The sequence below is a fragment of the Herpailurus yagouaroundi genome, unplaced genomic scaffold (genome assembly GCF_014898765.1).
Source record: "Herpailurus yagouaroundi ecotype Mexico unplaced genomic scaffold, PumYag 140, whole genome shotgun sequence".
NCBI classification, from domain to species: Eukaryota; Metazoa; Chordata; class Mammalia; order Carnivora; family Felidae; genus Herpailurus; species Herpailurus yagouaroundi.
Genome location: NW_024412395.1, coordinates 61,306,666 through 61,331,439, shown reverse-complemented (window position 1 = coordinate 61,331,439; position 24,774 = coordinate 61,306,666). Strand labels below are relative to the sequence as shown.

Sequence of the window (24,774 nt, the reverse complement as noted above, 5' to 3'; positions counted from 1 at the left end):
AAACACTTCAAACCAAATTCTGACCTCAAATATTTACATAGCATTTCCACAGATTTCTGGATTTGAGGACAGTGTCATTTGTTATTTTTTAAAGAATGTTACTCAGCACTGTTCACACTGTGAAGTGCGAAATATGTGGTCATTATTACTTGGATAGTATGGTAGTAAAAAAAAAGTTGAATGGAGTGTTAAGTTCATCCTCTTATAAGATATTCTGTAATTTAATTTCACAACAATAGTATTTCCTCTGATCCAACTTTAAGATAATTCTCTCTCTCTCTTTAACATCTGAGGCTTTTTTTTTTTAATTAAGGTATGACTGACACACAATGTTACATTAATCTCAGGTGTACAACATAGTGATTCCAACAACTCTGTATGTTATGCAATGCTCACCACAAACGTAGCCAGCACCTGTCACCATACAATGCTATTACAACACCATTGGCTATATCTCCTATGCTGTACCTTTATATCCCTGTGACTTATTCATTCTATAACCGGAAGCTGTATCTCCCACTCCCCTTCACCCATTTTGCCCAATCACCCACTCCCTCCCCTCTGGCAACCATCAGTTTGTTCTCTGTATTTCTTTTGAGATACAAGATCTTTATGATTAAATAAAACCAATCAGCAGTTGGAGTTATCGTAATAGCACTAGAGTGTTCTTGCATCAACCTGAAACAATATTTTAACAACATCCCTAGTCTTTAAATTCTGTCTTAATTAAACATACGAAATGAAAATCTCAAAAAAAGTCCTGAGTAAACATATTCCACTGCACATTTACTATGATGTAAGCAGTATTTTTCCCAGAGGTAACTTACTGGCTGTAAAACACTACCTCCAAAAGACAATGATAACAACAATATGCACACACACATTTCTCGTGTGTGTGTTTAATTGGTAGCTGCGTCTGCAGTGTGAGAACAGTTTTAGGAGTCGCCAAAGCATCTCATAGATGTTGCTTCCCCACTTGTTAGCCGGCATCCATCGCCAGTGATCTTAGGTGGCTGTTTAACCTGTGAAAAGACAAAAAGGAAAAAAAAAATTAAATACTGTTTTCATTATATCATTTTCTTGGCTCCTGTAAGTTTATTTTTAAGGCTTTTTCCATGATTACTCATTGCTGTCCAAGGTCATCTTTCTATTCCTCTATGCATCTCTTCTCTTCCCTCTTGATTACAGTCCCTTATATGCATTTTTTACATCCTCTCCTTTGTACCTTGCTCATGGAGTTTCTTTCTCATTAAGTACCTGTCAGTCACCTTTCCAACAGACCAACAGTTCAAGACCCAGCTCAAATTTAATTCCAGCCAATGATTCACCTTGCTGTCACCAACTCACTCTCCTCCTTGAACGTGTTTTCAGTCTTTTCTATGAACGGAAGTAGGTGTTAAGTGATTACTTACCTTTTTCACTTTTTCTATTCCCAGCATCTCATCATATTGTACTTGTTTTATGTGTGCTTTTCCTCTAGTCAATATTTCATTCAAGTTTTAGGATTTGCAAGCAAAAGGAAAATTCTCTTGTTAGTAGCCTCACATCCTAATAGTCTCATATATGGGAAGTTGTCAGTAATGCTTCTGGAGTTTATCTACAGAGATACTTCTTTTATGAGAAAAGTTCTCTTTATCAGGATTTTGCATTAATATGTACCCTAGAACTTAATTATGATAATATCTTCAGGATCCACTTAAGAGAATGCCTTATAATCGAGAATGTTCTACATGTGGGATTCCTGTATTTCATGAAGTAAAAATTCCAGGAGAGGATCCAAGATGATTCTTCTATGTAAAATTTATTCTACATTCAACAGTATTATAGCATGGCTACAAAATCCACTTGCCATATTTAAATTTGGCTTGAGGATTTCTACCGTGTTTCTACTCTGGTAAAAGTTGGAAAAGAGGGGAAACTTGCAAAGAGTTAGTGCCAAACAGCTGGTTCAAGGTAAATTCTTGTCTGATTTCCTCCTTCTGGACCTTTATTTCTACCCCATAGCCTTCTCCACCTCATTTTCATGATCTCTTTCTTGGGCTCTTTCCTTTTCTGGTGGTTTTTGGGTCCCTTTTCCAGTTTGGGAGCTACCTCTCCCCATCTGTTTTTATTCATTATTTCAGGAATTTTTTCCATTTGGGAGCTATACATTTCTACATTTTAAGGTATACTTTGGTGTTTCTATCTCTAGATAATCTTGAAACTATTTCTTTTGTGTATTTTGCTAATTTCTTCTGTCAGTGCCCAAATGTGCCTTTCCTTCCTGTCTTGTTCTGCAAAGGCTGGTTCACGACTTACAAACACCTACACAAGATAAAGGCCAATTGAGAACTGGCTTGTACATAGAAAACTGGTAGGAAACCATCTCTCGTCTCCATGTTGCCTTACTTTACTTACCTGAACTTGAACTCCCTTTAGCTTCCATTTTTTCCTTCAAATTCCTTCCATTCTCTCTCAGCCAAAAGTGAGGACAATTTTTTTTTTTTTACCTTCACTCCTTAAATTTTGAGTCAAGTCCATTATATGCCCCAGTGATTTTTCTTGGACATTATTGACTTCTGATTTAATTGGCTTGACATGAATTAATCTTGGGATTTACCTGTAGCCTCCTTTGTAATTCTTTGTTTGGCTAGTGCTCAAGTCTTGATTTTCTTGGCAGTAAGTTCTGAAAGGAAATGCCTAGTTTTCAATGTAATACATGAAGATCTCCTAGAGTCTATTCACAAAATTAGACAAGTAGGTTATGTAAATTGAGCTGAGGTCTTCTTCCCTCCACTATCCAATCAGTTCTCTGGGTTCTGATAACAGAAATAGATCAAGACATGGGAACTGTGCAGAGTATTTATCACTATGTATAGATATTTTAGTATGTGTTTATGAATATCCTTCCCTGCTTTTTTAGGTAATTTGGCTTTTTACCTTGAGTGTCCAGTTAAAAGAAATGTGGGCTTTTTCTATTTCATTGCATCTCTTTCAGTGCTACTGTACAATTTAATTTGTATTCATTGGCTTTTCTTCTTTTATTCTTGGCACCAAATTTGATATGAAATACCCAATACCAATATACGAAATGAATGGTTTCTTTTTCATTACCCAAAACTTTCATTTTCTTTTATTTTCAAAATCCAACTCCCCATTAATAATTTCCCTTTCTCTTTTTTATATTTTATGTCCTATCCTCATAATCTCCACCACATATTAAAACAATATTGAAGAAATTAGGTAGCATATAAGGCTTAAAGAGTATTTCTGCCTTTATTCTAGTTTATTTAAAAATAAATGGTAGTAGGGCACTTGGCTATATTAGTCATTCTTTCCTCTGAACTTCAAAATTGTGGATTAAGATGGAGTCACTTTGCCACTATCTATTTGGCTAGGTTCCAAATCTTGATCTATCTTGCTCATTAGAACTGGGATTCTGTTCTACATATTTTTTGGTTCCTGTAGAATTAGTTTTCCTGAACTTTGATGCTACAGCATCAGCCAGCTTGGGGAGATGTTGTGAGGAAAGGCCTCTGACACTACTCGTATGGACGTATAGCTGTGTTGTTGATGATGCCATTTACTATATCAAAGAGGGTCCACTTTCGGATGATGCATGGCAGAGATGTCTTGGCACCAGATGTCAGCACCAGGAAGAACCACATCTCCTGGCATTTGGATCCCATGTATATTAACCAATCCTATTTTTCCCCATCAGCTAAATTTAGTCCTTCTCTGGCAAGTACATTGAGCCATATGCATTCTAACCTCACTTTGAACTTTGACTTATTTTTCCTACACTCATTTTTTATTGATCTCAGTTTCTGTGACTATTTCATGTTATGGTGTAGCCATTTATAATAGGGCATTGTAATTCTGTTTGGGAAGGGGGTATAAACAGACAAGCCAATAAAATCACATCACCTATTACTTGTATATATAAGGGCAGCTCTACAGGTATACTTTGAAGTATATATCTCAACTTGAGAAAAGATACAGCTGCAGTATAGAAAATGATAGATATTGAGGAATCACCAAGTTTATGTTTGTACTTTAAATGTTGATTTTTAATAGTAATTTTCTCAAAGACAAGGAATTAGTATGTTTGAAAATAGAAATTAGTTACATAGTTAAAATGTAAAATAAGGCAAGCCCCCCAAATTTGTATATTAAAAATATTTTTGTTAATTAAAAAGTTATAATTTATGGGTAATACTAAAATTATCTCCATAAAATGTTATTTATGATTTTCAATATTTAGGACATAGCTAGTTCTTAGACTATTATTGTTCAATTGTTCTTATAAATCATTCATTAAGGCTTATTTGCAATTATTATTTAGAATTCTTGTACAATTTTGTGTTTGTGAAGTTTACAAAATATTTACAGAAGACATTTATTCTCACACTATTCAGTAGCATGTTCTTACTTTCCAATTAGTACAACATGCTACAGACATTTTGAAATTCCTCCAGATATCCTTGTGGCCCTCTGCATTTCCTCAGGGTATGGAATAGGAACAGCTAGATTACATTGTTAGAGATCTTTTGCTCCTAAATCTAAAGCTTAAGAATTTAGCAGCACCCCAGCCCTTTAATGGAGAAGCTAGAAATGGAAATAAAATATATCTTTTAGGGGGGCCTGGGTGGCTCAATCGGTTAAGTGATCGACTCTGGCTCAGGTCATGATCTTGCAGTTTGTGGGTTGGAGCCCCGCGTTGGGCTCTGTGCTGACAGCTCGGAGCCTGGAGCCTGTTTCGGATTCTGCGTCTCCAGCTCTATGCCCCTCTCCACTCACGCGCGTGCTCTCTCTCTCAAAAAAATAAACATTAAAAAATTAAAAAAAAATATATATATATGTATCTTTTAGGTTTCTAAAAGGAAAACTGCAAATGGCATACAGTATCTGCATGCCACATGGCTCTGTGTGTGGAGGGAGCGGGCCACTTTCATGAGTTAGAGTTAATAGGATTCATCAATGTCAGTAAATACGCCCAAGACATTTGCAGTTTGGAAACTATCACCCTTCAATTAATGATTCATTCACCACACACTAGTTTTGATCATGAGAAACTTGCTCTATTTATGTAAACTATAGCTTTTAAAAAATGTTAGTTTCACAGACCCATAAGTGGGCAGCTAACAAGAGTTGAGTTTTTAAAATGGTAATAATTATGACAATGGCAACATGTTTAGCACTGTATAAGTTAAAGTGCTTTCTTATATTATTTCTTTCATTCCTCAGAATATTATTATTTCAAATTTACAGCTAAGGTAACTAACAAAGAACTCACCCAGGGTCAAACAGACAGTGAGTAGAGTAGGAGGGACAGGAACAGCAGCCCTCTACTTCAGTCCCCACAGTGTTTCCAGGACTCTGCTCCACATCTCAGTTATGTGTCATCTGTAATATGCACTTTTGCTCAGGAGCATCACGAACTGCTGTTAAGTTGAATAGAATAGTAATATGGAGGGGCACCTGGGTGGCTCAGTTGATTGAGTGTCTGACTTTCGCTCAGGTCATGATCTCACCGTTTGTGAGTTTGAGCCCCACATCAGGCTCTGTGCTGACAGCTCAGAGCCTAGAGCCTGCTTCAGATTCTGTGTCTTCCTCTCTCTGCCCCTCCCCGTTTGTGCTCTCTCTCTCTCTCTCTCTCTGTAAGAATAAATAAACATTAAAAAAATTTTTTTAAAAAAGAATAGTAATATGGAATCTTGAGAACTTTCCATAATTATAGTAATTAATATAAAGCTTACTATTTTTTAATTTGGAAACTTGTGTCAAATCCTTTTATAGAACACATTTGTCATTCTATTATCCTGGGCAATATGATAGGACCCCTGCTGCTATTTACCTTGGTTTACACAATATAGAATTGCCCCTTCTAGAAGAGGTTTATCACAGATTAGTTCCTGGAATTTAGAATACTTTTTTCCTGCATCTCATTCATGGCCATGAAAGAGTAAAACGATTATTTGAGAAAATCACGCACATTCAAAAGATAAAATATTGATTTCTTGTTTTAACATAGCATGTGGAAAATCACCTATGTTCTTTTTTTAACTCCATTATGATTTAGGTAGTCCAGAGGCTCAGTAACTAGCCTTGAGACATAAACTCATTATCAGAATAATATAAATCTTTGGGTTTACTTTTCTCTTACAGGGCTCAAAATAGTGTCAAATTTCAGACACTGAAATAATGCTACATTCCTTGGTGTAATATGGTGTTCCTCAGGCCAGACCGCACTTTAGACTCATCTAGGATAATTAGGATCATCCTAACTCAAAAGAGAATCTCTGGAGAAAGGACTGGACATGGGGCATTTAAAAAACTTTCCACTTAGTTCTAATCTGCAGTCAAGGGTTAAAAAACATTAGTATACTTAGGATTCATACTGGAAAGGAATGATCGTTTTCTCTGCCACAAAAATCTGTACACAGCCTTTCTTCTCAGCTGGTAGACAACCTTCCTTTGCGTTGTACTTTGCTGTCAACTGCCCTCAGCCATCCACAGCTCCTCTGACTAGAAGCCTCTGTTGCTCCCCAGAGATGCCCTCAACATGAAATTAAAATGAAACAAACTTTATTTTGAAATAATTATAGACTCACAAGAGGTTACAAAGGTAGTGCACAGAGGACCCGTGGACCCTTCACTCAGTTTCCCCCCAGTGGGTCCATCTTACATAATTATAATACAGTATCAATGACAGGAATTAGATGTTGACACGATGTATGTGTATAATTCTGTGTTCTCCCATGTGTAGGCTCCTGTAACCATCAGTGCAATCAAGATGGGGAATTATTCCACCACCACGAAGATCTCCCTCCTGCTACTCCTTTAATAGCCACACCCCATTCTCTCCCCCCATGCCTGGTAACCAATAATCTGTTTCCCATCTCTATAATTTTGTCATTTCAAGAATGTTATATAAATCGACTCAGCATATATGTCCTTTGGAAAATTGTTTTTTTTTCACTTAGCATAATGTCTTTGAGATCCATCCAAGTTGTGTATATCAATAGTTCATTTATTTTTTATTACTGAGCAGTATTACATTTTGGTTGTTTCCAGTTTTGGGCTATTACAATAAAGCTGTTACAATAATGTTTCATTTCTCTGAGATAAATGCCCAGGAGTGCAATTGCTGGATTGTGTGCTAAGTATATGTTTAATTGTTTTGAGAAACTGTCAAACTGTTTTTTCCAGATTGGCTGTGCCATTTATATTCCTACCAGCAATGTATAACGGATCAAGCATCTTTATAGTCTTGCTAGCATTGAGGATTGTCACTATTTTTATATTTTATCATGCTGAGAGGTTTATAGTGATATCTCATCATGGCTTTAATTTGCATTTTCCTAATAGCTAGTGATGCTGAACATTTTTTCACATGTTGACTTGCCATCCATATATTCTTTTCAGTGAAATGTCTCTTTATGTTTTTTGCCCATTTTCTAATTAGATTATTTGTTTTTACAGTTCAGTTTTACAACTTCTGGATGAGTGCTTTGTCAGATATGTTTACAAATATTTTCTCTTACTCTGTAGCTTGTCTTTTCATCCTCTTAACGGGATCTTACGCAACACAAAAATTTTTAATTTTGATGAGATCGATTTACTGTTTTTCACTTTTATGTGTTACATTTTTGGTGTCATGTCTGCGAAATATTCACTAAGTCTCAGGTCCCCCAAATTTTCTATGTCATCTTCTAAACATCTTATATGATTTATACTTTATATTTGAATCTGTGATTTGGATTAATTTTTGTAAAAGTTTTGAGGTTCAGATAGAGCTTTATATTGTCTTGCCTATGCGTATTCAATTGCTCTCGCATCATTTGTTGGATAGCCTAGTCTTTCTCCATTGAACTGCTTTTGCACTTTGGTCAAAAATCACTTCCCCATGAGGCATCTGTTGATACCACACTGGTTGGGATGGGGAGGGACAGACATCTCCTTATGGCTTTCCACATCACCTCCACCAGCACTGCTGGGCCGTCTCGGTACCACTGAGCAGTGGCGAAAGTCCTGACTCACCAGTAAGCCCTCTCTGACACCCCCCCAGTGGGAAGTAAGAGGGGTGCTTATTACCTCCGGGTGGGGGTGGGAGTCCAAGCTTCCCCCTCCCCGAACCACAGTCTCACATGGTACCATGGAATGAGTCCTCTTTACCACCTGGTAGAGATGAAAAAGTCTCAGTTTCCCACTCTGGCTTCTCAGACACCACCCTGGAGGTGGGGAGAGAGAGTAGCACTCCCTACAGCTGGACAAGGGTGAAAGCATTGGCTCCTACTGGACCTTTGCCTGCGAGGGTGGGGCTGTAGTAGTTTCTGTACATTTTTTTAAAAGTTTATTTACTTTGAGACAGACAGACAGAGCACATGAGCGGGGGAGGGGCAGAGAGAGAGAGGGAGAGAGAGAATCCCAAGCAGGCTCCACACTGTCAGCACAGAGTCCAATATGGGGGTTGAACCCACAAACCATGAGATCATGACCTGAGCTGAAGTCAAGAGCCAGATGCTTAACCGACTGAGCCACCCAGGTGTCCCTTCCACACATTTGACTGGATAGAATGGCTATTGTCTAAATGTTGTCTGTCAAGCTAGGCTGTTCCTTTCCTGGTTCATTCACAGGGGAGAACAGGTTTTTTCTTGAGGCTTTATTTCTTGGTTCTGTGTCATTAGTGTTTTGGGGGTTTGGGCTTCTTCAGTACCCAGTCTGGGATGTATGAAGTGAGAAGAAAGTCCAGGGAAGTCACAGTATAGTTCTTTGGGTTCTAAGTTCCCTAGTCTGCTTCGCATCTTGGTTCTACCTTGCAAAATCTCCATACATATAATATCCAGGACTTTTAGCTGTGCCTAGTGGGAGGAGTGGGGAAAAGCACCCCTACTCAACCTCCCAGAAGCAGAAGTCAGCATGAATTTTGGATATGACACCTGGCTTATAATTTACATGAGCCTAACCTCCAAATTTGATAAAAATCAATCTGCAGCTTTTGGAGACTATGGTAATAAGAAGAAAATGAATTTTATTTACATATGTAATCATGACAATAGCTAATAGTTTTTTTTGGCACTTAACTATATTCCACGTCATTTAAAACTCACAACAATACTATATCATACAGAATATTATTTCACTAAGAAATAAACTTAGGTTAAATAATATTCCTTTTGTTACCTTGGTCTTCCTGATTCCAGAACTTGTGCTTTTTAACCATAACGCAATATTGTTTTAACAACGCTCCCAAAGTTTCTTAGAATAATAGAGTGGAAAAAAATTGTGGTAGGAGCCAAGGGACACTATTTTCACACAAATTACACAAAATTCATTTTCTGAATCTGGTCAAAAACTTTCAGCTTTCTCTCAGTTTTCTCGGTTGTAAAATGATGGGTCAATCTTGATTGTTAAAATCTTTTCTTGAGCAATAGCTTTATGAATATCTAAAAATTTCTTCAGAGAGAAATACAATTTGAAATTTCAAGGTAGGAAGGGCATTCTAAAGTCTGTGGAGTCCTGTGTACAATAGTGTGGCTGGGGGTGGCCTTGACAAGTGACAAAGAATTAAGTAGACTGGTTCAGAACTTTCATCTTCCAGCTTTAATACTTGTAACCAGATGCACACTTGCAAATACCTGCTTGTGAGTACACAGGTTATGTGAACCATGGAAAGATCTCATGCGCACTGAGAGAGTCAAGGCTGAGAGGACAGGATGAGAAAACCATTGTCATTTGGTTTTAATGTAGAGGGTACATGGGGATGCGTGTGCTGGAAATCTGCTACACCCCAAGTACTGAGGGAGATTAATATACATTTGGATGCTTCATTAAATGGAGAACTTCAGTGGTTAACGCCCTGATTAAAGCTCACCTAGGTAACATCTCTTATGTCTATGCCATGGTTTTCTGCCAATCATTTTCATTTTATCTGCTTTGCATCTCAGCCTATTTGTAATATTTTATGTTCCAAACTTGCTCAAATTTTCTGAAAGGAGGAACATATTGCCATGCGAAAAGATAATGGATCTGTACATCTGCTGAGTGCTCTTGTTCTCACAGAGAAACTTCATATGTACAAGAAAAAATAATTCAGCATAAGTTCTATTTTTTTCTGTAGCTCCCCTCAGCTGTTATCTTTCTTTAAAACTATATTACATAAATGTCTAGCAATGAACAAAGTGATTTTTAACAGATGTTTAATGTAACTTCATAAACCTTTGTAAAACATCTCAAAGTTTCCTGGATGGGTGGTAGGTGCTGGGGGGTGGGGGGGGGGGCTACTAATGTGATAGCATAAATGGGCTTCTCTAGAAAGAAAGCTATATGTGTACTATCTGTGTATGTATAATACAATTTTTCTAAATGTTTTTTTTTTACGACACCATGTATGCCATTGTTTGACAAACTGTTTTTCTTCTAATATTAATTGTACTGGATAGGTGGATTAAATAGATTTAATAAGTTTCTTTGCTACAAGAATTTTGTATAATGAACTTTGGATAATGCTGCTACAAATAAATAATTCAATTCGAAGTACAAATTACTGTGGAGTTATTCAATAAGATTCATAGGTAAAATGAAATTATCCAGGACCTGATGGAATTTCAGGTTGTTCTAGATTTATATACACTCCATTTATACACATCCTTTATATACAAGAAAGGAAAAGCTCGTGGTTATGTGAGTCCTCATTCTTTTCCCTTTTATTCTTCTCTTCTCCTCTGCTAACTGGTCCCAGTGCTGACATCACAAGACTGTGGTCCAACTCTAGGAAAGCAATTGTCAGAGGAATTAATCAAGAAAGAAAGAAAGCAATTTGTACAAAAATATTTATAACAGCACTATTTTAAGCAGTGAAAAGATAGGGAATGATTTAAGGCCATAAGTTTGGAGACAGGTAAGAAATCCACCATGGAATATCACAAGGGCATTACAAAAGACAAATATGTAGACAGACTTGCTATATAAGGTATTGTATGTTAATATCAATCAAAAAATCTAAATCCAAAATCACATATGCACGCTAATTATAACTGTGATAATTCTGATCTAAATCGAGAGTGCTCGAAGAGATATGTTACAAATAGACTTGTATATTTATTCTTTTTTTTTTTTTTTGCATAAGTGTTTCTGTTGTTCAAATAATAATTGTAGAAAGAAAAATGTCATCTGGTTTGCCTCTCTTGGGCTGGGTTTTCTGGAGGCAAATGTGGACATGGGTTTTAGAGTACAAGATGTAAATGGACGGGGAGGAAGCAGGACTGGGCAGAAGGAGAAATTGAACTGATACAGGCCAACCAATCATTGACCAATCCAGCAGGAGCTATTAAGGGACCATTGCCCTTCACGATTTTTCTGCCTTGGACCAAATGCTGCGGCCTTTCAACTCTCGCCTTGTTCAGTCAGCAGATGTGGGCTTTCTTGGGAAGGATGTGATCACAGGAGAGGTGGCTCCTTACAGCTGAGGTGAACCCTGGAGCCACTGACAGTATCCTTGAGGGTTGGGTGGTAAGTACTTTCTTGAGAGGGATCTGGACGAAGCATCTTGAAGTGCACCCCACATTCCTATTACCAAAGCCCATAGAACTGCTCTCAGGTAACCTGAGAGAGAAGCCGTTTCTGAAAGATTTTTCTCCCTACTCTTTGGAGACTTTCCTCAGTGGCATGCCAGGCAATTGCTCCCTTTGCAGAAGTTTTGGCTCAAATTGTCAAATTATTGCTTAGTGTTCCAGATGAGGCCAAGCACCAAATGCCGGGCAAAGACATGAAACTGCTACTTGACCTTAATGGTCAGGAAACATTCGGCACTGTTGATAACATTCACATTCACGGTTTTGACACTTTCCAGGGGAATAACTGTGATTAGTTTAGATGAGGCAGAGATGATCTCCACTCATTTTTTGGCATCATTTCTCCTGGGCAACTGCCTCCGTCACAGAACCCAGACAACTCCCTTCATTCTAAATCTTGGTTACCAGTTTATGCAAAGGTCCACAATAAGAAAAATGTCAAAATTTTAAATAAGGACAGGATCAGTAAAGTGCTGTGCTGATCCATATTAGAACAAGAGGTAAGAGGGAAAAAAAATCAGTAACTGATTTTATTTTTATTAAAAATTTTAGTGTTATGTTCATTGTGGAGTTTTCGCATTCGTTTCTATTTTTAAAAAATATGGCACTAGAATATATTTCTCTTTGATTACTGAGTTTTTGGAACCTTTTAAATTTTGTTCACCTCATCCTAGTGCCAGCCGTGGTAACTTAAAAAAAACTCGCTGCCTATAGTTTCTCCTTGTTATCTGTTGTATGACTGCTTTTCTGTCCTGGAAGCGGAACCCACAATACTCAGAGGCCGTAGTTTTGTATAATAAAGGGTGAAGGCTTTCAAAGGGCCTGTACAGTTTCTCTTACGCAGAGAACAGAAAGACCTCGGTTTATAAAATATCAGACATTCCTTTTGTGGTTATGAGGGCTCATCAGTTCTCTCTGTCACATTTAAAGCATCCTCACCCACTAAACTGATGCCAGAGTTGTGTGATATTCATCTTGCTCTCCCCCCGCTTGTCCCCTGACCCCTAAGCAGGTATTAGATGTTTGTTCCAGATACTGAAAAAAATGAATGGCTCTAGGAAGCATGAAATATATTAACTAATGAGTATTTGATATATTTCCTTTTCATTTTAGCATTTGTCATTCTGTTGGAGAGCATAATCTGGACCATGAAAATAATGCTACCAAACACTGTAATTATAATTTTTCATAACAGAATCATACTTAATGTTAAACCCTATACCTCAAATGATATCCTAAATATAGGATAGTCTATTATATATAGACTATTTTAACATTTTTGACTGGATAGTAAGGGATACATTTGAATTATATTACGAAATCTGGGACAGAGAGAAGGGAACAAATATATGAGTACAAAGAGGTATAGTTATTCGCTACTTTTTCAAGTCGTATGTTATTGTTGGTTTTTTTTTTTTTTTACTAGAAAACTGATATGTAACAAAAGCGTGTAATAGAAAGGTGTGCCATAGTCTGGAAATGTTTTCTCTTCTTCAATTGAATCCTGAATATAACTGGGCCATCTTGAAGCTTGCCTCATGTCTCCTGTCACATCCAAAAGAAACACATATGCCACTTCAATTAGAACAGAAAAAGTCTTCAAAAGCAGTGGAAAACTTTATTACATTTTATTGAGGGCACGGTGGGGAGTATTAAACAGGCATCATACAGGAAAATATATTAAATTTTTCTTATACATCTTTCCCCTAAATCCCTACCTTTATTGTAATTTCCCCCCACCTCCCCTCTAAACCCTCCAACTCTCCCGTGTTGGATTTTTCCCTGATCTACGTCAATCTCTACTCTTCTCTTTCCCCACCTTTTCATTCTCTTTCTTAACTCTTAATGGGCCTTTTATTTGCTTCCTTCTTTGCTCCCCAGGCTTCATTCAGTTGCAGAGCAAAATCACTCTGGCTGGCCGGCTTCTTTAATTCTATATGCATACCTATCATCTCACCACCCCTCTAAATCAACACAACAAACGAGCGTTAATCAAGCAACTCAGTCTTTTCTTTCACAGGCAGGATAAAAAAGAAAGATAGTGGACATTTGACTTTTAAAAGTTTCTAGGGGCATCTGGCTGGCTCAGTCAGAAGAGCATGTGACCCTTGATCTTGAGGTCATGAGTTTAACCTCCACGCTGAGTGTAGAGAGTACTTAAATAAATTTAAAAAATAAATAAATAAAGTTCCTTATGTCTTCTATCATATAATTTGTTTCTGGAGATTATTATCTTGTTTCACACAGTCTTGGTCAGCTACAAGTACCTAGAGTTTATTGAGATCTATAGAGGCAGTTGAGAATTTATAGTTTGTATACATTTATAGTTGAACATGAGCACATGATATTTTCTACCAAAGTCATGATGTATCCTGTGATACACAGTCTTAAAAGAGACCCTAAGTTTTCAGCAGCTTTTTCATAATCACTAGATGCAGTTAAATCTGACACCCGAGAAGCTAGGGTGACACATGTTAATTTCTTTCTTTATCATGAGATTTACGTGACTGATTATCATGTCAAGCTTCTGCCTTCTACAAATAAGGGCTTCGAATATTTCTAAGCAGTCCTTTGGGGCTATGGTCAGGTTGGCTATAGTACAACTATGAATATATATGATACTCCTCAAGCTCTCCTGTCAGAACAAAACTGATGTCCAGCAAAACGTATTTAAAAGCATTTCCACCAACCACCACCCCACCCCCATGAAGAGGAGAAGGAGAATAACGTTCCTGTTTATTGTGTGAGAGCTTTAGGAGAAACCAATAATGAGAGGCTTTGAATTGGTTTTTGCTCTTATTTTTTTGTCAAGTCTTGTATTAGGGTATAATCAGGGGATACGAACCACAACAGTAATTTGAACAGGATAACATAAATAGAATTATCAACTAGATTTATGACCGTTAACTACTAACACAGGTAAGCATTCCGAGGTAGCAACTGTAGAAAGGACTCCTAGAACTTAGGGGAAAGCAAAAAACGAAAGGAAGGAACTTCAAGAAGAAAGGCTGAAATTCAGATCTCTGACGAGAGGCTGTGGCGACTGCAGAAACATGCTACTTGATGCACATCATGGAGAACAATACACTGGACAAGGAAAACATCCCTCCCTCTTCTTCCTGGTTTGCAGGCTCTCTCTGGCCCCCTCTATTGGCAAAACCTAGCACTGAGCCAGCTAGCAAAAGAGGAATGTGATCTGCAGAGCCTAATTCTGGTATCACAAAGTGGGGCAAAAAGGATGTGTGGGGAGACAGAAGATGATAAATCAGGAACTAGAACAACCCACTTTATCATTGTCATTAAAGAAAGTTAACTCACTAAGCAGTATGGTGTTTTTATTTGATGCACGGTAACTTGGATGGTAATACCAACAGAAGCATAAATCGAGTTTCCTAAATTTACACTAAGGTTTATGTGACATGTATGATTCAGAAGAGAAGGGGTTTTCGATGAGCTGTTGCTTCATTATACACAACATAAAATCAAGGAATGTGAACATAGGAAAATTCTTCAGAGGTCAATCCTACAGAATAGACTTCCATTAAATGTGGGGATTCTGGTAGAGTTCACCATCTAAATTCCTTTTGAGTACTTCTAACAACCAGAGATTAAATTCATGAGCTGATAAGCCATTTTCTTATCTAGAAAGTTCTAATTTTCAGAAAGTTTCTTCTTCGCCTGTGCCAAAATCTACTTCTTAACTGCCTGCCATTGGGCCTCATTCTGTCATATGGAATGTACTAAAAACTACTGTGATAACCAGTATGACAGCCCGCCAAATATGTGAAGGCTCTGTTTCATCTTGTCTCAACTGTGGTCATTAACCGTTCCTCATACGGCAGTTTCTGTACCCTGACATCATTAATGTCATGATCCAAAACCTCGCTATTTCTTAACATCTCTCTTACAACGTGATGCTCAGAAATAAACCTTGTTGGACGTCATAGGACTGATGCAAAATACTGTGGGTTTATCACTTTTAGGATCTGGATGCTGTATTTCCATGAATGCTGCCGAAAGGTTTGACTGGCTCTTTCAACAGCTACATCACATTTTTGCTTTCGTTACCCACCCTTCTTCCCCAGCCCCCATCATTCAGAAAACCGAGGCATCTCTTTCTGAAGCATCAATGGTTGATTGAATTGTTCTTATGCAGGAAAAATACGTAACATATCTTGTTCCAAGAATAATATCATTTTACATACTAAATTATTTTTTGCTTCCCCTAAGACAACCCTCCCAACTGGGATGGCAGGAAGAGGTGGTGTGGAAGCTGTTCCAGACTCCTCCAGGCCTCCTCATAAGCTTTTAACATTTGCCTTAGAACTGAGGAAAGCAGAATTTACCTGTAACTAAAAGTCAAAAGTGAAAGCTGGATATGAGGTTAAATTACTTTTTAATTACTCCTCGGGGAGGGCTCATGACATATTTATTTCTTCTAAATTACCTAATATAATATGAAACATGCCAGGACAGAAATGATCCTTTACAAAGCAGGATTTCGTAAGGGATGCTGCTTCCTTTGTTTTGCCTACTCTGGGATCCAGAATCTTGCTTGTGGTTGTTAGTAATGTCAAGAAGCCATGGAAATCCATCTCTAATGGCTTCTGGAAGGTTTTTTTTTGTTTTGTTTTGTTTTTTTTAACTTACCGTTTTTGAAAAAGATTTGCCTGCAAATGATAACTCATGCTTCAAAGGTACCTTAATATATGTATAATCATCATGTAAATAAAGGAAATATTCATTCTACTACATAAAAACTTGAGTGCAAGTGCCTACAACAATACCTGAGCTACATACTTCTAACCTAGAATTTTCTCTTCCCTCAAATAGCCGCTTGACCAATTCCTTCATCTTTTTTTTTAAATGTTTTTTAAGTTTTATTTATTTTTGAGAGAGAAAGAGAGAGAGAGAGAGAGAGAGAGCGGGAGCAGGGGAAGGGCAGAGAGAAAGGGAGACACAGAATCCAAAGCAGGCTCCAGGCTCTGAGCTGTCAGCACAGAGCCCTACATGGGGCTCAAACTCGTGAACCACAAGATGGTGACCTAAGCCGAAGTTGGACGCTCAACCAGGTGCCCCTCTTTCATCTTTTTCAAGTCTTTCCTGAAACAGCCCCTCTCCCATGAGGCCTGGCTTGAACAACTATTTAATATTGCGATTGTCCCTTCTCCCTTTCACCAGCACCACTTGCCTTTCTACTCTTTTTCATTTTCTAATTTCATTCTTTCCCTAACATACTCTGTCACTTACTTATGTGTGTTTAATGCTTGATGCCAGTCTTTTCTCCCCTCGTGCTCCCAGCCCCTCAGTGTTAAGTTCCTTGAGGGCAGACTTTTTTGTCTCCTGGTGTTTCTTTGTACCCAGACGTAACACAATAAATATTTGTTGAATTCATGACATTAACTTTCGGTTCCTTCTCACAAACTGGTAATAATTATTTTCTTCCCAATTGTCCAAGTTCAGCTGCTTGGAGGGCGGCACACAAGTGCACTCTATAATATTTTATTCTTACAGACTGCCCCGATGGCTATTTTTGCTGTTTTAGCCCATTCTCCAGCTCTGTAAACTTAAAGTATAGCCTTTAACAAATGGAAACAAGCTTTGCTTGCCTTTGAAATTCTCTGCAAAATGTAGGCAGTTGGCAATGTTCACCCTGCAGCTCCTTCTAAAAGTCAGCTCCAGCCTCAGCCTTCTTTACTGGTCTCTGGGGAAGGTTACACTTTCTAACTGTCCTGTTTACTGAGAAAAGTCCCTTTCTGACTGGAAGCTGCAATGACACTCATGTCTTAGAGTGCAGCACTGTGACACTTCCTGAGAGGCACCATTAGACAGCCTCTTTGTGCAAGCAGTAACTCAGGAGCATTTCTGTTTAACCATTTCCTGCCTGACTTCTCACCAGTATCCTTAACCACTTTGCATACAGCTTTCTGTGTTAGTCGATATGGGCTGCGCTAACAAGGAACCATAGACTTGGTGGCTTATAAGCAACAGAACTTCATTTCTCACAGTTCTGGCACACGGAAGTCCAAGATCAGGGCGCCACCATGGTGGGGTTCTGGTGAGGACCCTCTTCTACGTTGGAGACCACTGACTTCTCACTGTGTCCTCTACGGTAGAGAGCAGAGAGGGGAAGCAAGCCTTCTGGTAACTCTAAAAAGTGAAGTAGGGGCACCTGGGTGGCTCAGTCGGTTGGGCGACTGACTTCGGCTCAGGTCATGATCTCACGGTTCGTGGGTTCAAGCCCCGCGTCAGGCCCTGTGCTGACAGCTCAGAGCCTGGAGCCTGCTTCAGATTCTGTGTCTCCCCTCTCTCTACCTCTCCCGTGCTCACGCTCTGTGTCTCTCTGTCTCTCAATAACAAATAAACGTTAAAAAAAATTTTTTTTAAATAAAAAATAAAAAGGGAACTAAACCTATTCACAAGGGTGCCACCATAATGACCTCATCTGATCCTACTTACCTCTTAAAGTATACTCATAGTATACTTAAGTATACTTGAAGTATACTCATAGTAAAGTATACTCATAGTACCACCCTATGGAGGGGGAAGCTTTCAACATGCACTTTTGAGGGACACAGACATTCAGTCCATAATACCTTCTTTCCCTATTGGACACAGAACTGACACCTCCATCATTCAGATCTCAACCTAAATGTTAATTCCCCATACAACCTTTCTTGGGCTATTTATGGTGGGTAATTACCCTTTATACAAATACACCATGCCCTGGTTATTTTCTTCACAGAACATGTAACAATTCACAGCATTTATTGCTTATTTATCTGTGTCTCCCACTTGACACTGGACTGTAGCTTCCGGTATGTCTGTTTTATGTGCCCAGTCCAAGCACAGGACCAGAGCTGGCATCCAATACATAAGTGGATTTGAGGGTATACTGGCATGTCGTCAACTTATACTACCTATTCAATATATATGATGAGTTGACCTCAATTGGTGCTTATTTAGATGTGGGCCTGTATCTCCTAAAGACTTGGTATAACATACCCTAGTCATTCTTATATTTAATAACTTGTCAGTGGATACTTTCTTCATTAGAAGCCCAGGACAAGGCTGGGATCATTTACCTGTCAGCATGCATAACTATTCTTGCTTATCATCATATTTGCTGTCTGTATTAGTATGTGGTTTTATGTTTATATATATATAACCTGGATTCTATAATTTACAGAATTGAGATCATAAATGTGAACACATTCAATGCAAAAACCTCCTAGCACATAGAGGTACTGGAAATGTCCATAAGTTCAACAAAATCTTTAAAATAGTAAACAATGCATCCTACAACTTGTACTAGAAGGAACATATTTCATAATTTATGTTTGTAAAAAATAGTCTAAATGAACTGTGCTAAGTCTCTGGATGCCCTATCTCATTTAACCTCACTTCTACGAATTCAGTTTATCTTTTTTTTTTTTTCAGTTTACAGATGAGAGGACTGAGGTTTAATGATTAATTAACTTATTCAAGGTCATACAAGAAGAGGCATCAATTTTGTGAACGAACCATTGATCTGAACCACTTTGCCCTACTGCTCCAAAGGATTATTAAAATGATCACTCCCTGGTACCATTGCTTATGAAAGTAAGAAATTTTAGTCGCTGCAACACAAAAACAGCACTAAATGAAATAGGAAAGAAGATGGTTGTCTTACTTTTTTGCAATTTTCTAAAATGAAGGTTACAGGTCTCCAAATAAAGAAGGCAGCAAATCAATTTTTCATATAATTTGCGAATAGTATCCATGGTTCCCTACAGACATTTGAGTCAGGATGGGGATAGGTGGAAGCATGCAGAATCATCTTTGCGAGTTTGCATTCACTGCCTTCTCCGACATTGTGAATCTACCACCTTGCACTGCTGTCAAGTCAAGGTTATAGAACATCTATTCTGTAGTCCAAAACCCATGCAGAAAACACCCATAAGTACTCTGTTTTCATGGGACTAATTCATTTTTATAGCTGCTTCCCTGAGGCCCTAAACAGAGAACTAACACTGAAGATGGGATTTCCAAGGTAATTATATCTGACAGACAGCCAAGAATGTGAGACAGACATTGAAAAATTATAATAACTTGAAATCCAGAGCTAATACTCCATCAATTCCTACTATGATTAGTTTAGTTTGACACTTTTCGAAGTACAAACCTAAGCTATTGAAGTGATTTGTGTTTCATTTCACTTTGTAAATGCTTATTTTTCCTTAGAAAGTTTCGAAGCTTTGACTTGATTGACAGCCGGTTGATTTTTACATAAAAGAAGAGAGGAGACCATGAGACAAATTATAGTTTTGTGTCTTTCTGTTGTAAAAAATAAACAGTGGTAACCAAACTGGTTCTGATCTCACTAATTTTTGGTCAAGTGGTCAAATTTTGTTGAAGCGGATTCTTCTGTGTGGCTGCCCACATGACTATAATATCTGTGAGAGACCTCATAGAAAAAAAAAACCGGTATAAAATTGTAAACGAAGAGAGGTCATCCCCTAAAAGTTGGTCAAGGCTTAAAATGAAATAAATGAGGAGAGTGTACTTTTTTTTTTTTTTTTTTTTACAGAATGTCAGAACTTTGTTTATGGAGGCAACTTCAGATAAATTGTCACAGTTCTGGTCTTTTTAGACCATTGATAAAGAATGAAAAATTGGGGCGCCTCGGTGGCGCAGTCGGTTAAGCTTCCGACTTCAGCCAGGTCACGATCTCGCGGTCCGTGAGTTCGAGCCCCGCGTCTGGCTCTGGGCTGATGGCTCAGAGCCTGGAGCCTGTTTCCGATTCTGTGTCTCCCCCTCTCTCTGCCCCTCCCCCGTTCATGCTCTGTCTCTCTCTGTCCCAAAAATAAATAAACGTTGAAAAAAAGAATGAAAAATTGAAAGAGTAGAGAAGATATAGACAAAGAATTTGACAATTTCTTCATTTAATATCAGAAGCCCTGATGACACAGTTGATCTCGAAGTGGCCAGGAATGGGATTCGGTAGGGGTGATCGATCAGCGGCAGCGTAAGATGTCCATGTGAGCCTGCAGCAGACCAAAGCACTTCCCAGGTGGCTAAGACTTTTACTACATCCTGATGAGGAGGGATTGATTAACCAATTAATACCAGAACAATTTTCTGAAGCTTTTGAAGTTTATTGCATTATAGTAACCTCTCAGGTAAACAGTATATAATTTTTTTTTAATGGCTTTTTTTTTTTTAGAGAGAGAGAGAGGGAGAGACAGTGCAAGTTGAGAGGCAGAGAGAGAGAGAAAGAGTGGGAGAGAGAGAGAGAGAGAGAGAGAGAGAATCCCAAGCAGGCTTCGCGCTGTCAGCTCAGAGCCCGATGTGGGGCTCGTTCCCACAAACCGTGAGGTCATGACCTGAGCAGAAATCAAGAGTTGGATGCTCAACTGACTGAGCCACCCAGGAGCCCCTGTAATTCTTAATTCATAGTGTTTGGTTTATTCATTCTCAGTGAACAGTTTGGGTGTCTTTGACAGAGTTCAAAGTTCCAAGTTAGAGAATTCCAAGTGATCTGCAACAATGCGTGAAGAAGTTAAAGTATTTTGGTATTAACAATACTAAGCACAGTTAAAGAATTGTTAACAATAGTAGGTATGGTAGAGACAAATACTTGAGTAGGATGAGCCTCTAAATGGTATTCATTGTGAACAAAAGAGATAACCTGCTCAAACCCTGCAGCATAGTGTGGGAAGGTCAGTTCCTGTCTCTGTGTTACAAGTGACACAAGTGACTATTGTCCTTTGTGATGCAATGCCAGTTAAAATAGGAGGAGGCAGCTGCCTGGAATGCAGACTAAGCTCCCAGTTGTTTAAGGGCGTTGCTAGACCACCTGCCTCTTAACAGATAACAAAACACAAGCCCTCTCCTAACATAACTGACAACGCAGCCCTCAATGGGGGCCACCATGGGTGTGCATTTTCCTACTTGACATGAGTATGATTTTACAAATGATCGAACACAATTACACATGTCTTCCTCCCCTCCCCCCCCCCCCCCAGTGTATTTTAGAGGAAGACTGTGTTTTGGAGCATAGCATTTGCAGCGTTTGAATTGTACGTTGATCAGATACATAAAACAATAGAAACAATTGCATACTGTTTACATACTGAGATATCAAAGTTCGAGACACATGCACCTTGTCTTCATGGTAAGAGCAGTTTCTTGTAATGTGAACTTGTGTAAAGGCATTGCTGACTGCATCTGGACAATTAGGTCAAATGAGACTCCTTCCAAACAGACCTCAGCAATTCCTCTATGGCAGATAGTGTTTTATTTACCAGAGCTGTCAGAATTCAAAAGATGAACTTCAGTAATAGTTGATGTGGCACTTTATAAATAGCATAAATCAATTGAAAAATGCATTACTCATGCTTTGTGACCAAAATAAAATAACAATGATAAACTCATCACAAAACAGTCTAGGAATGGGGGGAAATGTGACAAGGGCAAAATATTAGTAACAGATTATACAGACAGACAAAACTATGACTTTGGAAGAAGGAAACTTGACTTTTACGTGAAATATGAACTCTAAGAGCGGCGCTGAAGTAAGGCACGTTGAATAATTTGGACCATTTACCTCGAAACACATGTTAAGTCTGTCTACCTTTACTATTTAGCTGGTTGAGATGACATCCTCAGCACACAGTGATATAGTCTACCGGAGAGATATTTTTTCAGTGCCCTTTGATTCTAAGATGGCTCATGTACCTTTTATTTAAAGGCATGTACCTTTTCTTTAAAACTCTTTGTAGGGGTGCCTGGGTGGCGCAGTCGGTTAAGCGTCCGACTTCAGCCAGGTCACGATCTCGCGGTCCGTGAGTTCGAGCCCCGCGTCAGGCTCTGGGCTGATGGCTCGGAGCCTGGAGCCTGTTTCCGATTCTGTGTCTCCCTCTCTCTCTGCCCCTCCCCCGTTCATGCTCTGTCTCTCTCTGTCCCAAAAATAAAGAAAAACGTTGAAAAAAAATTTAAAACTCTTTGTAAATAGCATCTCACTAAATTGAATCCACCATGAAATCATAATGACTAAAGGACTTCTGAAGGTTGTAGAATGAATTTGTTAGTTGAATATTCATGACAAGTCCTTGCTATTTTGGATGATAATGCACATACATATTTTTCTTATTGTTCATGATGCCTCTACATATACAGTGTCAGGAGATTAAAGGAAAAAGAAACCAAGACCCAAAGGAACATGCCAATTCATACACTGAGAATTAGCTAATTATATTGCTGAACAAAGCAAATATCCTGAATGCATGCAGGTAGCTACAAACTTATAGTGGATTTTTCAGGTCTATTTATATGGAATGAAAGCTACGGTTTTTACACATCAGCCTACTTTTAGCAAGCAGTCGGCAAATATTCAATTTGCATCAGTAGCTACATGGAGCTTACTCCGAGGTTCTGTTCTTCACAATCCTTTATCAGTACCTCCTAACGCTGCACCTGACAGTGTCTAATACATGATTGGTCAGATCCTTTAACATTTCTCAGTGAGGTTAGATTAGGTTTCTCACAACAGGCAATCCCCAGGATATCAAAGACTCACTCTTCTGGATCATACAGCTTTATCCTTGCTTCCTTCCTGGATGCATCCTTTCTGTCCTACAGAAAGCCAGGCACACATTAGGCATTCAGTAAACACATGCTAAAACAAAGCCAAGTGTCTCTCACAAACAGTAGGTTGAGCTGAGTAGAATTCCCACAGAGAATCCTGACCACAGAGCTCCTCCTTTTTGTTCTCTCCTATTTAAATGTTACAGAACACACAATATAAGCTGCCTTGATGGCACTGTCGTCTCACCCCACGTGGCAGCTCATCCAAGTGAAGGGAGTTAGTGCAAGGACTTACAGGGACATCTTGGGTAAGGAAGAAAGGTGAGAGAACAGGGAAAACCCCAGGACCACTGATGCCCAGAAGCCCTCTTCCCTACTCTCATCTCCACTCCTTCCCTTCCCACATTCCTACTTCCAGGGCCGTGGGGCAGCAACTGGATAAGATATCCAGCAGACAAAGCGGAGTCCCCATATCTGCTACAGATAGCTACTATGAAAGAGGGATGCCCATGCATTCAAAGGTAGAACTCTGAAGGTAGTTTTCAAGAGGAAAAAATTTTATATCTTTTTTTTTTTTCAACGTTTATTTATTTTTGGGACAGAGAGAGACAGAGCATGAACAGGGGAGGGGCAGAGAGAGAGAGAGGGAGACACAGAATCGGAAACAGGCTCCAGGCTCTGAGCCATCAGCCCAGAGCCTGATGCGGGGCTCGAACTCAGGGACCGCGAGATCGTGACCTGGCTGAAGTCGGAAGCTTAACCGACTGCGCCACCCAGGCGCCCCTATATCTTTTTTTTTTAAGCTTATTTATTTATCTTGAGAGAGACAGAGGCAGCATGAGTGGGGAAGGGACAGAGAGAGGGAATCCTAAGCAGGCCCCTTGCTGCCAGCAGAGCCAGATGTGGCTCGAACTCGCAAAACAGTGAGATCATGACCTGAGCCGAAACCCAGAGTCGGACACTTAACTGACTGAGCCACCCAGGCGCCTCAGGAGAAATTTTATTCCCTTTTACAAGTTGCTTACAAAACTACTGTTTCTAATACAAATGATTGTCCATCTCAGAAAGTTACCTACCATGTCAAAAAGTGTTTTTAATTTGTGTATTTTTTTTAAATCTTGTGTTTTATTTATCAATGTGGTCATGTATTTGCATGTAATTTAACATTTTCAGTTTCACAAGTTTACACTGTGTACTTTTTTTAATGTGAAAACACTTTTAAATTTCCCCAAATTGCCATGCAAAACTTTGCGACTTGATCTGTTAGAAAGGCTTTTAGTGGAATGTGCTGGGGCGGGGGCACCTAAATCCCCCCATCAGGATCGACACACTCATATCCAGCTGCTAGTGGTGTTGGCTGAGGGCTGAGAGCAGAGTCTCCCTCTAGGAATTTCCTTCCTTCAGAGAAAGCTGCCTCACTTAATCTTTGGATTTGCTCCTGGTCCCATGACTGGTCAATGGAGTCAAAGGCTCCCTTCCTTCATCTGGGGCAACTCAAAAGAGCTATCCCAGCCCCAGGGCCCCTCACGAAGCATTTGCTACAACCACTTGTCAGTTTAACTCCTTTCGTCCAGTCCTGCTTCCCTCCCTCCCTTGGGAGTGTTGTTCCCACAGACACACAATTCTTTTCCTCAGGGAATCCAACCTAAAT

At 39.0% G+C, this 24,774-nt stretch overlaps 1 long non-coding RNA gene across 1 annotated transcript in view; it reads right to left on the bottom strand.

Moving 5' to 3' along the window:
• Positions 1-588: 588 nt before the first annotated feature.
• The window catches only part of LOC121030773 (uncharacterized), a 441,808-nt gene continuing 417,622 nt past the window's right edge, over positions 589-24,774 (bottom strand). Inside the window, exon 3 of the long non-coding RNA XR_005790406.1 lies at positions 589-1,022. This is a non-coding gene — a long non-coding RNA (uncharacterized LOC121030773). The remainder of the gene's footprint in view (positions 1,023-24,774) is intronic.